Genomic DNA, 16657 nt, shown 5'->3' with positions numbered 1-16657 from the left:
CAAGTGCTTCTGACAATGAACATCCTTGTTTTAACCCCTAGTATTATTTTTGAATTACAGATGATGTTAGCTCTTAGTTTTGTTTGATTCTTGTTTACCACCGTAAGAAAAGGTTATTTTACATTTTAGCATTCTTTACTAATAGCGCATTGCATTTTTTCAAGAAAAAACTATTTCTGCTTTTTATTGATGTAATCATATAGTTATTAATTTCTCATATGAACATGGGTCATAATGTTAGCCATTCTAATAGTAAATCAAACCTGTTTTCCTGATAACAAATCTAACTGGTCAACTATGCCCTAAAAGTTACTAACCTGTGTGCAGTTTTGATTAAATGAGAGTCACTACTGAATCTATACCATAAAGAGAAAAAAAAAGAAGAAAAGCCCTTTATTTAACATGTGTGTGTGTGCACGTGTGTGTGTGTGTGTGTGTGTGTGTGTGTGTGTGTGTGTGGCAGCTCTATTTGTTATAGTAAAGAATGATAAATTAAGGAGGTCACCATTAATTGATCAGTGGCTGAACAAATCATGATTATATTAATGTAATGGAATACTATTTTTCAGTAAAAAATGACAAAGCGGATGGTTTCAGAGAAACCTATACAGATTTTTTGAACTGATACAATGTGAAGCAAATAGATTCAGGAGAACTATTTACACAATAACAGCAAATTTTAAACAGCTTTTAAGAATAAAGAACTCTGATCAGTACAATGACCAACCACAATTATAGAAGACAACAGTGATACATGCGTCCCCCTAAGAATGGGGAAATAGATTTAAGATTCAGAACAAGCATGGATTTTTCATGGAGGATTAATTTTTCCTTGAGTATGTCTTTGTTACATTGAGTTTTTTTTTTCTTTTCATTTCACCAAGTTAAGGAAGGAGAAAAGATATGCTTACTAATTTAGACAGGAAAACATACAATAAAATAAAATACAAATAAAAAGGGAGGAAAAAAACAAGCTAGGATGTATTAAAAACATTTTGGCAGCTTTTTTGCTTATGCTAATTACATATTTTTGAATTACTATTCATGATTGATATTTTATTATAGTTTTCTCTTCTTTGTATTTTTCTTCCAGTTTTACGCATCAAGATCATATTTATTTCACAAAAGGGGTTTAGTAGTATTCCTTCTTTCCCTATATTAGTAAACAATTTATGTAAAATAATCATTATTCTTTGAAGGCTTCACTTGTAAATCTATTCCTCAGGATTTTTTTAAATTCCTTTTGGAGTTCATGTATGGATTCATTATTTCTATTATTGATGCTAAAGCAATTAAATTTTTTCTTATTTATAATTCTGATATCCTTCACATTTTATAAAAAAGAACAACTTTTCATTTAAGTTACCATTTTTTTCTGACTTATGAATAGGCAAAATGTTTCCTAATATATTTTTCTTTTCCTTAGCTTTCTTGTAATCTGAGTTCTTTTCAAAATACATGAAAAACAGGTAGCTAGATAGATAGATGAATAAACATAGCTCTAAATACAGAAATAGGTGATCAAAATAGAAAAGAGAGATAGAGATAAAAATTTCTGTCTACCTAATGAGCTACTATCCATCTAACTGCATTTCACAGTAAATGTATTCATCATCAGTTTAGCTTTTCCTGGGCAGATTGGAAGTTTCTTTTAAGTGATTATCTACTATTACGGATTTTTTTTGCAAATGGAACAAGTTCTTCCTCACATAGGAAATCTGGAGAATACTAGCATATGTAAAGACTCTCTTCCTTTTGGGCTTAGTTTTACATGAACTTCCTACATTACTGTGATCAATGATTTGATAAATTATATATATATGTGTGTGTGTGTGTGTGTGTGTGTGTGTGTGTGTGTATGCATATATATACACATAACATGCATACATGTGCATATATGAATGTACATATGTATACATATGTATATACATACACATATACACATGCATATATATATATTCATTGTATGTTTATATCTATCCATCCATCTAATAATGTGAAAATTGTTGAGGTAGTGCATAGTCAGGCCTTGCACATTATTTGAGTTTGACTAGGCCTTGAAATATAAATAGGATTATAAATAATGTGAAAATTAGGAGATATTGCTTAATGGCAATTATGAATGCTTAGTATTTAGCTACAAAGTAGGTAGCTAAAGAAAAAAGATTTATTTGAGTCATGCATAATAATAAGTTTTGCATTGGTGATGATATCATCAAAATGCTCATAACTCTAATAAAAAGGAAATCACAAAGGCAACTTAGCATTTTTTTTCAAATATAAGAGATCATTCTCAAAAGCTGCATTTGGGCACAAGGTGAAGCCAAGATGGCAGAGTAAGACAGGAACTCACATAAGCTCTCCCAAATTCCCCTCTACACAACATTAAACTAACACCTCAAATTGAATTCTGGAGTAGCAGAACTAACAAAAGCACAGGGCTAAGCCATTTTCCAGCCCAGAACAATTTAGAAAGTTGACAGGAAAGATCTACCTCACTCAGGTGAGAGTGGAGCACAGTGAATCAGATGTAACTAGCAATCTAGAAGCAAATATCCCAGCAAGCTAGGGTAGGCCTTGGGGGCAATTAAATCAGTAGCAGCAACTTCCATAGCTCTCAGTCCACAGACAGTAATGGGGCCAGACAATTTGTGAGAAAATTACAAGGGATACTTCTCTGGCACTGAGTATAGGACTGTCGTATTGTTCAAACAGAGATCCAGGTCACAGACCCAGGGCACAGTTCCAGAGTGAAGAAGAGAACTAGCCCACTAAAGCATGTACTCGTAGGCTACTGGGGGTCACAGGGTCAGGGAGGGAAAAAAGTGTTTGTGGTGATTCACAGACCAGAACACAGGCCAGGAGAGTAGTGACCACACCTCTCTTTAGATCATACCACCTTAGAAGAAGTGAAAACTTATAGGTCTCCTGAATTAGATCTGAAAACATTAGAATGAAAAACCTGAAGCTTGAGAAAGTATCCCCTCCACCCCATGAGAAGAGGACTACTTTAACATAAAGGTAAAACTTAAGAAATAAGCTGGGGAAATGAGAGAGAGAAAAGAGACAGAGAAAGACAGAGACAGAGAGACAGAAACAGAGAAAAAAATAATCAAAACCTTACCATACAAAGTTACTATGGTCAGATGAAGAATAAATCAGAAACTCAGAAGAGGACAACAATGTTAAAATGTCTACATGTGAAGCCTCAAAGAAAAAGATGAATTTGCCTCAGTCTGAAAAAAGAATTCCTAGAAAAGTTCAAAAAGGTTTTTGAAAATAAAATAAGACATGTAGAAGAAAATTACATAAAAGAAATGAAAGTGTTGCAAGAGAATCACGAAGAAGAGTCAACAGCTTGGTAAAGGAAGCACAAAAAATGGGAAAAGATATACAAAAATTCAGTCAAGAAAACATCTCCTCATAGAATTTGCCAAAAGGAAATGAAGGAACAAAAGTTTGCCGAAAAAGCAACAAATGGGCAAGTGGAAGCTAATGACTCCATGAGACATAAAGAAAAAATAAAACAAAATCAAAATAATGAAAAAACAGAAGAAAATATAAAACATCTCATTGAAAAAACAACTGACCTGAAGAACATACAGAGGAAAGATAATTTAGCAATTACTGGACTACTTGAAAGAATCAATTAAAAAAAAACTAGACATCATATCTCAAGAGATTATCAAGAAAAAACTGCCCTGATATCCTAGAACCATAGACTAAAATAGAAATAGAAAGAAATTACCAATCACCCCCTAAAAGGAACACAAAATTAATTAAAATTCTCAGAATGTTATGACAAGATTCAAGAGCTTCCAGTTCAAGAGCAAATAATTCAAACAGCCAAAAAGAAACAATTCAAATATTATGGAGCCACAGTCAGGATTACACAGGATTTAGTACATCTACATTAAAAGATCAGAGGTCTTGGAATATAATATTCTGGTAAGTAAAGGACCTAGGATTACAACCAAGAGACATCCAGAAAAACCCAGGGGAAATGGATATTTAGTGAACTAGAGAACTTTCAAGCATTCCTGATCAAGACACTAGGGCCAATGAGAAAGGTAAATAGGAGCCTAAAAAGGTAAATAGGAAAGAGGAAACATAATGGAAACAATAAGGTTAAACCATTTACATTCCTACACAGAAAGATGATACTTGTAACTATTAATTTTAGCATTATTAGAGCAATTACAAGGATTATACAAAGACAGAGGATGTGGGTGTTAGTTGACAGCGATGGGATGATATCTAAAAAAAAATAAAGTTAAACACTTTAAAAAGAGGGATGCACTGGGAGAAGAGGAAAAGATGTGGTAGAATTCTTTCACATAGGGTTAATTCTCTCACGTGGGGTAAATTCTGTCTAATAGAAAAAGCAAAAGAGCTATTAGAGTAAAGGAAATGATAGGAAATCCTGAACCTTACTCTCATCAGAATTTGCTCAATAAAGGAATGGCATACACTAAAGTAATTGGGAGTGAAGAGGATTACAGAATGGGGGATAATAGAGGTGAGGATGAACTGTGGGAGGTGGTGGTCAGAAGCAAAACACTTATGATAATGGAAAGAGCAAAAGGAGAGAGAGAGAGACAGGAAGTGAGACACAGAGAGACAGAAACACACACACAGAGGAAAAACAAGGGAAAATAATATGAAGGGAAGTATACAGTGATCATACATCAGAAAGATGATGCCATTATTTACAAGTGAACTGGATTTAAGCGGGTGAGGGCTGTGCAAGGTACCAGCATCACTTTCTCCTCCACAGCCATCTGGGTCCAGTGGCAAGCTATAGATCAGGAAGACTGGAGTTGGCCCCAGATCATAACTGTGAGTGTGAATGGGATGAAATCACCCATAAAATTGAAGTGGATAGTGGAGTGGATTAAAATAAGAATCCTACAATATGTTGTTCATACACACACACACATGTATGCACACATGTACACACACACACACACACAAATATTTTAAGCAGAGAGACACAGAGTAAGCACAAGGGACTGGAGCAGAATATACTATACTTCAGTTGAAGAGTGAAAAAAAGCAGGGGTAGTAATCATGATCTCAAATAAAGCAAAAGCAAGAGTAGATTTAATTAAAGAGATAATGAAGGAAATTACATAGTACTAAAAGTTACCATAGACAATGAAGTAATATCAATATTAAACATGTACACACCAAATGTTATAGCATATAAATTTTATTCAATTTATTTTTATTTCTTATTTTATTTTCCAACATTAATATATTAAAACAATTTTTACATTCTTTTTTTTAATTTTGAGTTCTAAATTTTCTCTCTCCATCTCTTCCCTCCCCCTTATTGAGAAGGCACGCACTTTAATATAAATTATATGCTGCAGTTATGTAAAAGATATTTCCATATTAGTGATGTTGTGTAAGAAAACAGACTCCCATCCTTCTCAAAAAGAGAAACATAAAGAAAATAAAACAAAAAAGTAAGCTGTGGTCTACATTCAGACTCCATCAGTTCTTTTTCTGGAGATGTATGGAATTTTTCATCTTAAGTCCTTCAAAATTATCTTGGATCATTATATTGCTGAGACTAGCTAAGTACTTCATATTCTATCACAGTATAATACTGTTTTTACTACGTACAATGTACTCCTGATTCTGCTCATTTCACTTTGCATCACTTTATTTTTTTAGCAGATTGCTGATTTTTTTCAAAAGTTTTTTTAAAATTGCTGAAAGGTTAATTCATTTTAAAAATACATGAACAGACTTGATCCAATGAGAATAAAAGAATAAAAAACACCTGAGAATGATCCCCTTCAGTTTGCAGTGTAGAAGACAGTCTCATGGATTAAATGACCATCTCTACATAGATGAATCTCAAATATATCTATTCTTCCCCAACCTCTCTGCTGACCTCCAAACTCCCATTTCCAGCTACCGCTTAGACATCTCAAACTGAATATCCGATAGATGTCTTAAACTAATTTGTATTACTTTAAGTAAGCTTTCCAGGTTTGTTGGAGAACATGTTACTAATTTTCTTTTTTAAATCAACATAGTATTATATCACAATTATATGCCACAACTTGGTCAGCCATTCCTCAATTGATGGACATCCCCTCAACTTACAATTCTTTGCCACCACTAAAAAACTACTATAATTACTTTTGCACATATAGGCCCTTTTCCTACTTTTTATTTTTTGGAATGCAGACCTAGTAGTGGCATTGCTGAGTCAAAATATATGCATGGTTTTATAGCCCTTTGGTCATAGTGCCAAATTACTCTAGAGGATGGTTCAATCAGTTCACAAAGCCACCAACAGTGCATTACTGTCTCAAATTTTCCAACATTCAGCATTTTCTTTTTCTGTTGTTTGTATTAGCCAGTCTTGTAGCTGCACAGTCATACCTCAGTTATTTTAATTTGCATTTCTCTAACAAATATTGATTTAGGGCATTTTTCTTATGACTATAGATAGTTTTGATTATATTGTCTGAAACCTGCCTGTTCATATCCTTTGATTATTTACCAATTAAAGATTGCCACTTATTTTTTATAAATTTGACTCACTTCTCTATATAGTTGAGAAATGTTTTATCAGAGACATGAGGTCTCTTTATCAGAGACATTTGCTATAAAATTTGTTCACAGTTTTGATTGCTACCTGTGTATTTCCCTCCATTCTATTTCCTCTCTGTCTCTTTCTGTCTGTTGGTCTGTCTGTCTGTCTGTCTCTCTCTCTCTCTCTCTCTCTCTCACTCCCCCTCTCCCTCTCTTGTCCATTTACTTCTAACTAAATTTTCCTTTCCCTCTATCACCACCACCCCCATGATCTTCTCTTCTCCTCCTACTTTCATGTAGGGTAAGACAGATTTCAATACATGGCTGATATTATTCCCTCTTTGAATCCCTGAAGATGAAAATAAGGCTCATACACTACCAACTTTATCTCCCCCATCCTCCACTTCAGTGTAAAAGCTCTTTGTGTCTTTTTTACATGAGATAATTCCCCTGATCCTATCTCTTCCTTTCCCCTTCTTTCAGTAGATTCTTCTATATCACACCTTAATTTTATTTGCTTATAATCTTCCCATCATATTCAAGTTATATTTGTGCCCTCTGTTTATGTATATTCCTTCCAACTGCCAAAATGATATGGTTCTTAAAAGTTAAAAGTATCATCTTCCCATGTAGGAATGCAAACAGTTTAATCACATTGAATCCCTTCACATTTCTCCTTCATGTTTAGCTGTTTATGCTTCTCTTGAGTCTTATATTTAAAAGTCACATTTTCTATTCATCTCTGGTCTTTTCTTAAGGAATACTTGAAAGTTCCCTGTTTTATTTAATGCCTATCTTTTTCCCTGAAAGATTATACTCAGTTTTCCTGGGTAGGTGATTCTTGGTTGTAATTCTAGATCCTTTGCTCTCTGGAATATCATATCCCAAGTCATCTGAGCCTTTATAGTAGAAGCTGCTAAATCTTGTGTTATCCTGAATGAAGCTTCACAATATTTGAATTGTTTCTTTCAGGCTGATTGCAATATTAGCTCCTTAACCAGGAAACTCTGAAATCTGGCTATATTATTCCTTGGATTTTTCATGTTAGGATCTCTTTCAGGAGGTAATTGATTTTTTTTTTCAATTTTATCTTACTCTCTGGTTCTAGAATATCAGGGAAGTTTTTCTTGATATTTACTTCAAAGATGATGTCTTTGTACTTTTTTATATCATAGCTTTCAGGTAGTCTGATGCTTCTTAAAATATCTCTGCTTGATCTATGTGCCATGTCAGTTATAATTTCCAATGTGGTATTTCACATTTGCTTCTATTTTTCCATTCTTTTGAGTTTGTTTGATTGTTTCTTAATGTCTAATGGAATCATTAGCTTCCACTTGCCCAATTCTAATTTTTATCTTTTTAAAGACTTTTTTTCTTTTACCTCCTCTTCCATTTGGCCAATTTTATCTTTAAAGAGTTCTTTTCTTTTGGATATGTCCTCCACACCCCCATTCAGCTAATTCTGCTTTTTTAAGGAGTCTTTTCACTGGGCATTGTACATCTTTTACCTTTTATTCTATTATGTTTTTTAAGGTGTTATTTTCTCTTCAGGAATTTATGCCTCCTTTACCAAGCTGTTGACTTTTTTCATGATTTTCTTGCATCTCTCTCATTTTCCCCAATTTTTCTCTGCCTCTTATATTTGATTTTTTAAATTAATTTATTTTAAACTTAAATACTAACACTTAAATGCACAACGAGAAAAATATATAAAGTTAAATACTAAAACAAATACAAAATAAAAAAAATTGCCTAGTACACAAGAACGTAATAGAGGATTCAAAATAGATGATAATAAATTTTCATTTCAGAGAAAACCTATGTAAAAAATGCTATATATTATGCTCAGACTTGTCCATCTTTTCCTTGCTTCCTTGTGAGGTTTCTTTTGTTCTCTGCTGTGCACTTTTTATTTCATCGCTTTTCCCCATTCTTCCCTCCATCCCTTAAGAAGGCTACAATTAAGGGTAGATAGATATATATGTGTGTGTATTTATATACACACACATATATATACATATAAACATGCACATATATACATATATACACATTTACAAAGACATACATGTACTTATATATCTACAAATATACTCATATATAGACATATACATTCTTATTCATCCATGTATGACCATACTTTATTTGTTTGTCCTTTGCTTCTTTGAGGGTGAGGAACATTTTCCTTCATATGTCCAAATTATTCCATATTTTTCTAAGACCACCAACTCATCATTTCCTACACCACAGTAATATTCCAACCTTACACTGTCTAGTTATTTTAAATAGTCTAAAACAATATTGACTAATATGGCTGACAGATAGTGTAGTTTCCATATTTTTCTTTTTTGATTAAATTTAGTTTAGCTTTAACTTTGTCTGTGATCATGATTACTACCTCTGCTTTTTTTCCCTAATAAATTCTACTCCTGATCTTTATGTTGTTTGTGTGTATCTATTCTTCCCTATCCCTCCAGACTCCTCTACTTTACTTCCACCTACAACATTGCCATCCTATTACTTAACTTACTCCTCCTCAGATGCTTCCGTAATACTCTCTCCCCTTTCCTTTTATTCTCTTGCTTCTATCTGAATTTGAAATTTTATAGCCTTCCAAATACATATGTTATTCCCTTCTTATTCCATTCCCGTCAATCTAGGCATCCTTCTATCTGCTTCCCCCTTTATCATATTTCATCCTTCTCTTATTTCTTTATAAATCTAGAAGACTTTTATTCCTTCTAAATATATATATTGTTCTATCTTTAACCCATGTGTGATGTGAGTAGGGTTCCCTTTAAAAATTCTTCCCTTACCTGTCCCTCCTTCCAAACCCCTCAGCCTTTTATTTCTTTCTGAATTTAGATTTTGATACTCTTCCAAATATTAATGTATTGTTCCCTTTTTAACCCATTCCTGATGAGAAGAGAGTTCAAGAACTACCAGCCCTCCTCTCCCATCTAATTTCTCTGTGTTACTTCTTCCTCTGGCACCTCATTCATATAAAATAGTTACTGTTTTTTTTCCCCTTTTCATAAATAGTTTTTCTTTTTAGAATCACATGAATTCAAACCTATCCCAATCTTTTTTCAAACTACCCAATTACTACTACTTTGATGCATATTTTAAATTTCTTCATATAAAAAGTAAAGCCTGTCCTTATTGAATCCTTGTAATTAGTCTTTGATGTGTACTTTATGTTTCTCTTGGATCTTGTATGTCAAATTTTCTATAAAGTTCAAGATTTTTTTTTTGCAACAAAATTGAAAGTCTGGCAATTCATTGAATGTTCTTTTTAAATTTTCATTCAGGATTATGCTTAACTTTGCTGGGTATGATATTTTTGGCTGCAACTCCAGTTCTTTTTGCACTTTGATATATAGTGTTCTAAGACCTGCAGTCTTTTAATGTAGGTATTGATAGGTTTTATGTGATTCTAATTGTGGCACCACAATATTTGACTTTTTTTTTCCTTTTTGCTCATATTTTCTCCTTGAGCTAGAGGTTTCAGAATTTGACTGTGATAATCCTGTAGGTTTTCCTCACAGGATCTCTTTCAGATGTTGATCAATGGATTTTTTTTTTCTATTTCTAGTTTCCCCTCCTGTTCTAATGCTTCAGGATAATTTTATTTAATTATTTCTTGTATTATTGTGTCAAGATTCTTTTTTTTAATTGTAGTTTTAAGATAATCTGATTATTCTTATGTTTTCTCTTCTTGATATGTTCTCCACATCAGTATTTTTTTCTTGTTTCACATTCTTTTTTATTTATTTCATTCTTTAAATTTTGTTTTATTATTTCTTGGTCTCTTATGACTTCACTGGCTTCCCATTGCCCTATTCTAATTTTCAAGGATTAATAGTCTTCCTTAGGATTCTGGACCTCATTTTCCACTATGGTTTAATTTCTTTTTGTAAACTACCTATTTTTCTTGGATTGTATTTACTTTTTAAAATTTTTCCTCAATCTCTCTCATTTAATTTTTAAAGTTCTTTAAAAATTCTTCTATGAATTCTTTTTGGCCAAGTAACTATTTGCTGTTATTCTTTGGGATAGGGGTGTTTTTTTTTGTTTGTTTTTTTGCTTCAGTATCGTCCTCTGAAGATGAACCCCAAGTCTTCTCTATTCCTGTAGTAACTTTCTATAATTTGGTTCTTTCTCCTTTGCCTGGCTTTTCTTATCTAGCTAGCTAGCGAGCTAGCTATTTTTTTGGCAGCTTATTATTGTAATCACCTCTAGTTCTGGGGTATAGGAATTGTACCATTGGCCTCAGACCCTTCTTCAGTTCTGCCCTCTGTCCTACAACTGAAACCAAGAATTCTGCTCTCCTGCAAGTGCCCACAGCTACCTGTGTCCCCACCCCACTCACCGTTCCTTCTTGGCCCGGGCTATATCATGGTAGCACAGATGGGCCTGAAGTCCCCCTTTCAGATGCCCAACTCCCCCCACTGTCTGGGAGGTAAAAATTCCTGTGGCTAGGGCTGAGGCTACCTCCCAAACCAGCCAGCCACAGGGCTCACCACTTGCTCTTTCAGGGAAACTAACCTGAAGGTATTTACACTTCACAGGGACTAAACCTTAGTCCTGGGATTTTTCTTCCATTCTTCTTCTGTTAATTGTCCCAGGAGGATTACTGTTCTGCCCCAACTCTTGTTTATTTTTGCCACTCTTATGTTCACCCTGAGGTGCTATTTTGTCTTGTTGGTGGGGAAAATCTAGAAATCTTGGAATTTTCTGAATTACTCCACCATCTTTCCAAAATCATCTCTATGTTTCATTTTTTAAAACCTTTTTTGAAATCTTCCATGAATTATTTTAGGGCCTGATACAAATTCACATTTTCTTTGTGATTTGGATATAGCAGTTTTAACTTTACTACATTCTTCTAAATATATGTTTGATTTTCCCTGTAACCAAGTTAATTTTTATTGTCAAATTCTCTCTCTCTCTCTCTCTCTCTCTCTCTCTCTCTCTCTCTCTCTCTCTCACTTTCCAGCCTATTTCTTGACAATTAACTGTATGTTAAAATTGGAATGGAGGGGGCACTTTTCTGAGCTTAAGGATTGTGTATGTGTGTGTGTGTGTGTGTGTGTGTGTGTGTGTGTGTGTGTGTCTATCTGTCTGTCCAATTTTAGAACTGGTTCTGGAAGTCTGTAAGTTTTTCCAAGGTGGTATAATCTAAGAAGAAGTGTTTTCACTACTCTCCCATCCTATGTTCTGCTCTGTGAGTAACCACAATCACTCTTTTCTACCCTGGAACCATAATTAAGTTACTAGCTCTCCTGATACTACAATCTCTGTTTTCGCTAGTGCTCCTCTTTAGCCTGGTGCTGTGACTTAGGATTGCATTCCAGATCAAAGTATGTGCAATGCAACACCATCTTGCACTCAGTACCAGCAAAGGGACCCATGTGATGTCCCTCTGACTAGTTGTCAACTCCCTTACCATCTGTGGGCTGAGAGCTCTGGAAGCCTGCCCTCACTCTGCTTGTACTAGTCTGAGATCCACTTTCACTTTAGTGAAGCAGATCTTTTTTGCTGACCTTCTTTGTTTGGAAAGATTGATTCTAACCATCCTTTTGTATGTATTGTCACTCCAGAATTTTTTTTGAAGTGTTATTTAAAATTATTTGGAGGTGAATTTGGGAGAGCTCAAGAGAGTACCTCACTTTTCTCTGCTGTCTTAGCTCTGTAGCATCCAAACTTTAAAAATGAATATAAATGAGTTATAGAGTGAAATAAATAGCCAAACTATAATAAATGAGGACCTCAGCCTTAGTTTCTGAGGACTAGACACTTTATTGAATTAATTTTTATTGCATTACGATCTGAAAGTGGTGAATTTAATATTTTTGCTCTTCTTCACTTGGTTGTGAGGTTTTTCTGCCCTAAAATATGGTAAAACTTTGCATAGGTGCCATGTTCACTAAGAAAAGGGATATTCCTTGTTATTACCTTTCAGTTTTATCAAGAGGTCTGTCATATTTAACTTATTTCAAGTGATATCCACCTTCTTCACTTGTCTCTTGATTATTTTTTTTTTGTTTGGATTTATCTAGCTTTGGAAACTAAGGTTTAGGTCCTCATCTGTTATAGTTTGAACTTGATGAAAGGTGGGGCTAGGGCTTTCAAAGGGAGAAAAGGAGAGTTAATAAGGAACCTTTTGAGATCAGAGTAAGAAAAGTTTAAGGGTTTTATGGTGCCCCTAGAAAAATGGGAGCCAAATTCTTTTTGGGGCAAGGGGCAAAGGTCTTGGGTTGGGCCCATACCCCATAAGTATATGTATTGAAATGTTATTTTTCTTGCCTTAGAATACATTACAAAATTCACTGCACTGACTTTTTTTCATCTCTCCAGGGTGTTTAAAAGCTTATCAAGTTTAATATCTTCATTTTATGGATGAGGAAAAAATAAACTGGAACACAGAAAAATTAAGTGACTTGCCTCAAGTCATTTAGCTAGCACAGACACTGAGTGGTTTTCATGACTCCATGTGCCTCTTTCTTTCCATTATTCTATGATGCTCTATTGATAAAATGTATTGAGGATACATAGAAGCACAAAATCATAACATATCAGATTTGGAAGAGACCTCAGTGGCCAACTGCTCCAAACTATAAACAAATTAATTCCCACAAAGATATATCTGATAAGTGAGTGTCCAGTTTTTGTTTGAAAACCTCCAAGAAGTTAGAAGTCACTACTTCCCAAAGCAAGTCATTCTAATTTTGAATAACTCCCATTGTTAGGAAATTGTTATGAAAATTTCTCCAATATCAAGCCTAACTGGACTCTTTGCAACCTCTAACCATTACTGCTGTTTTTACCTTCTGGAGAAAAATAAACAAACAAAAAAGCCAATGCAAGTCAAACTTCTTTGCCAAATGCCAGTCATGAACTCTCTCACAACCATGATACAACCTTTCCACTGTCCTTTTTTTCTTTGTTAAATGAACCCAATTCTTCCCTTCAACTGATAGTCAATGTCAAGAACTGAAGGCTTTGAAACATCTTAGTTGCCCTTCTCTGGACACATTCCAACTTATCAAAGATTTTTTTTAACCATAACACTCATAACTAAAGACAATACTCCAGATGATGTTTTTATCTATTTATTTGTTTGTTTATTTAGTGAGGCACTTGGGGATAAATGACTTGACTAGAGTGACACAGGTAGGAAGTCTTATGTGTCTGAGATCGTATTTGAACTCAGGTCCTCCTGACTCCAGGGTCAGTGCTCTATTCCCTGCACCACATAGTTCTCCCTTCAGATTATGTTTGCTAAGGACAGAGCAGAGTGGTATTGTTGCTTTTGTCTACTCATTCAGTTATGTCCAACTTTTTATGACTCCATGGACAATAGCATGCCAGGCCCTTCTAGCCTTCACAGTCTCTTAGAGTCTGTCCAATACCATATTCATTGTTTTTATGATACTATCCATCTGTCTTCTCCTCTGTGATCTCCCTTTCCTTTTGCCTTCAACTTTTCCCAACAATAGGATCTTTTCCAATGAGTCCCAACTTTTCATTATGTAGTCAAATATTTAAACTTCAGTTTCAGCATTTGTCCTTCCAAAGAGTAGTCTGAATTAATTTCTTTCTTTCTTTCTTTCTTTTTTTTTTTACTTATTTGACCTCATTGCTCTCCAAGGGACTCTGAAAAGGCTTCTCCAGTAACAATATTTGAAAGTATCAATTCTGTGCTGCTCAGGTTTCCTCATAGTCCAACTCTTACAGCCATTCATTGCTACTGGAAAAAAATAGCTTTGTTTATAGCAACCTTTATTGACAAGGTGATGTTTCTGTTTTTTAGTGTGCTATATGGATTTGCCATAACTTTCCTTCCAAGGAGAAATTTCCTTTAATTTCATGGCAGTAGTTGCCTTCTGCAATAATCTTTGAGCACAAAAACATAAAATCTGATGCTGCTTCTATTTGCTTTCCCTCTATTTGACAGGAAGCAATGTGACCAGTTTCCAAGATCTTAGGATTTCTTTTATGTTAAATGAAAAGCTAGCTTTTACCCTTTCTCCTCTTTTACCATCACCAAGAGGCTTCTTAATTCTTCTTCACTTTCTGTCATCAGAGTGGTAACATCTACATGTCTGAGATTGTTGATATTTCTCCTCAAAACCTAAATTCCAGCCTTTGATTCATCCAGACTGACATTTTGTGTGATATATAGTGCATGTAAGTTAAATAAATAAGGTAATAATATATCTTACCATACTCCTTTTCAATCTTAAACCAATTAATTCTTCCATGTTTAATTCTAAATGTCTCTTTTTAGTCTGCACACATATTCCTCAAGAGATAAGTAAAAAGATCTGTTACTCCCTTCTGTCGGTGGACTTGCCGCTTTAGTTATGATCCACGCAGTCAAAGACTTTAATGTAGTCAATGAAGCAGAAGTAGTTTTTTTTCTTTTTCTTTTTCTGGGACTCCCTTGCTTTCTCTATCATCCAGTAAATATTGCTTCCCTATTGCCCGAAGATATGCCTCTTCAAATGCCGACCTAAAGTTACATTAATAGTCTTTTTGAACTGTCTCATGACACTGCTGATTCATATTTAGCTTTTAGTCCATTAAAACCTCCAGATCCTTTCACAAAACTGTTATTTTGTAATTTAAAAAAATCTACAGTCAAATAATTAAATAGTGGCCAACCTACCAATGATAAACCTTTCCATACTTATTTTAGCTGTTCTTCACACAGTCAACAGAATCTGTTGCCAAGGAGGTACTCAATGCCTTTCTAACAAAGTAAAACCTAACAGAATCTGTGTTCTGCTGACCTCCTGTCATGGGAGGTATTAAAATGGAAACTGGCAGTTTACCTACCAAAGAATCATGATAAGATTTTGAATGCCATGGGTAAGATTTGAAAATTGCATTACTTATTATTACTATCCACAAAAAGCTTTCAGCATTCACTATGAGACTTGCTTTATTACAAAATGCATGCCTAGATAGCATGGAGAGGGTTATTTTATGACATTGAAAATATGTTCTTTCATAAAAAAAAGTAATATTAAAGTAACTCATTGTGCCCTAGGCAACTGCTTACCTCCTTACTTTGAGTCTTGACTTTTTTTTCCACAAGAAATTTCTATATTATGTTGGGGTTAAGGTGGGTTACTAAGAAAACTAATATTTTTTAAAATTAGAAAGTCATTCAACAAACTTTGCTGGCTGGTGCTTCTTCCTTTCTACATTCTCCTCTGTTCTGAAAAGGAACCAACTGAATACTCCCATATAATTGTTGCTCCATCTTTTTGTGGTTTGCCTTGAAGCATTGCCTTTCTTCTGGTCACACTTATCTCTTCCCAACCTCCTCTCTCCTGAAGTTGGGAGGGGTGGAAATTGCCCAAGCAGACTTTGTTCAAAGGTTAAGAGGAATTTAGATAAATTCACAGTTTTTATAGGTTTCTGTGTCCTTTTCCATTAATATTTTAGAAGTTTGTTAATACAGAATATTAATGAAATAAAAAACTATAGCCCCTAGTTAGAGAAGAAATTTCTTTGTTTTTGGCCAGAGATATGAAATTATAAATTTTATAGTTTTACTACTTGTAAAATTCCTATCTCTATGCAAATAGCCAAAGATTATTTGTACTTTATTTACACAATTAGAGACATAAAAATGGAAAAAAAATCATACCATTCTTATCCTTGATCTGGAAGAAATCAAATTATAAATCTCTATTATGATAGTGAAGGAACAGTATAAAATGCAATAGAGATATAATTTTAACTTTTGTTTTTTAAGACATGAACAGTGACAGGCAGAGAAGGAAAGTGGAAAGAGGTACTTCCCAGCACTGATGCTACCCAAACCACCCAGGGTGATATTGTTCCTAAGACAGCATTCTTTCTAAAACTGAAACCAACAGTCCTATCTAACCATCACAGCTCAGGAACTTCACTTTGGTGTATTAGTTAGGAACTCTGTGCTTGCAAACTGTAAAATTTTATTGTACATATAGACTTCAATAAATCATTCAATCAATAAATGTTTATTAAGTATCTAATCTGTGATAGTCACTGTTCTAAGAACTGAAGATACAAAGAAAAACAAAAAAATCCTTCCTCTCAAGAGCTG

This window comes from Phascolarctos cinereus, unplaced genomic scaffold (assembly GCF_003287225.1).
Source record: "Phascolarctos cinereus isolate Bilbo 61053 unplaced genomic scaffold, phaCin_HiC Scaffold_726;HRSCAF=1367, whole genome shotgun sequence".
In the NCBI taxonomy this organism is placed as follows: domain Eukaryota; kingdom Metazoa; phylum Chordata; class Mammalia; order Diprotodontia; family Phascolarctidae; genus Phascolarctos; species Phascolarctos cinereus.
The sequence above is the reverse complement of the archived record's forward strand: the minus strand, read 5'-3'. Positions refer to the sequence as shown.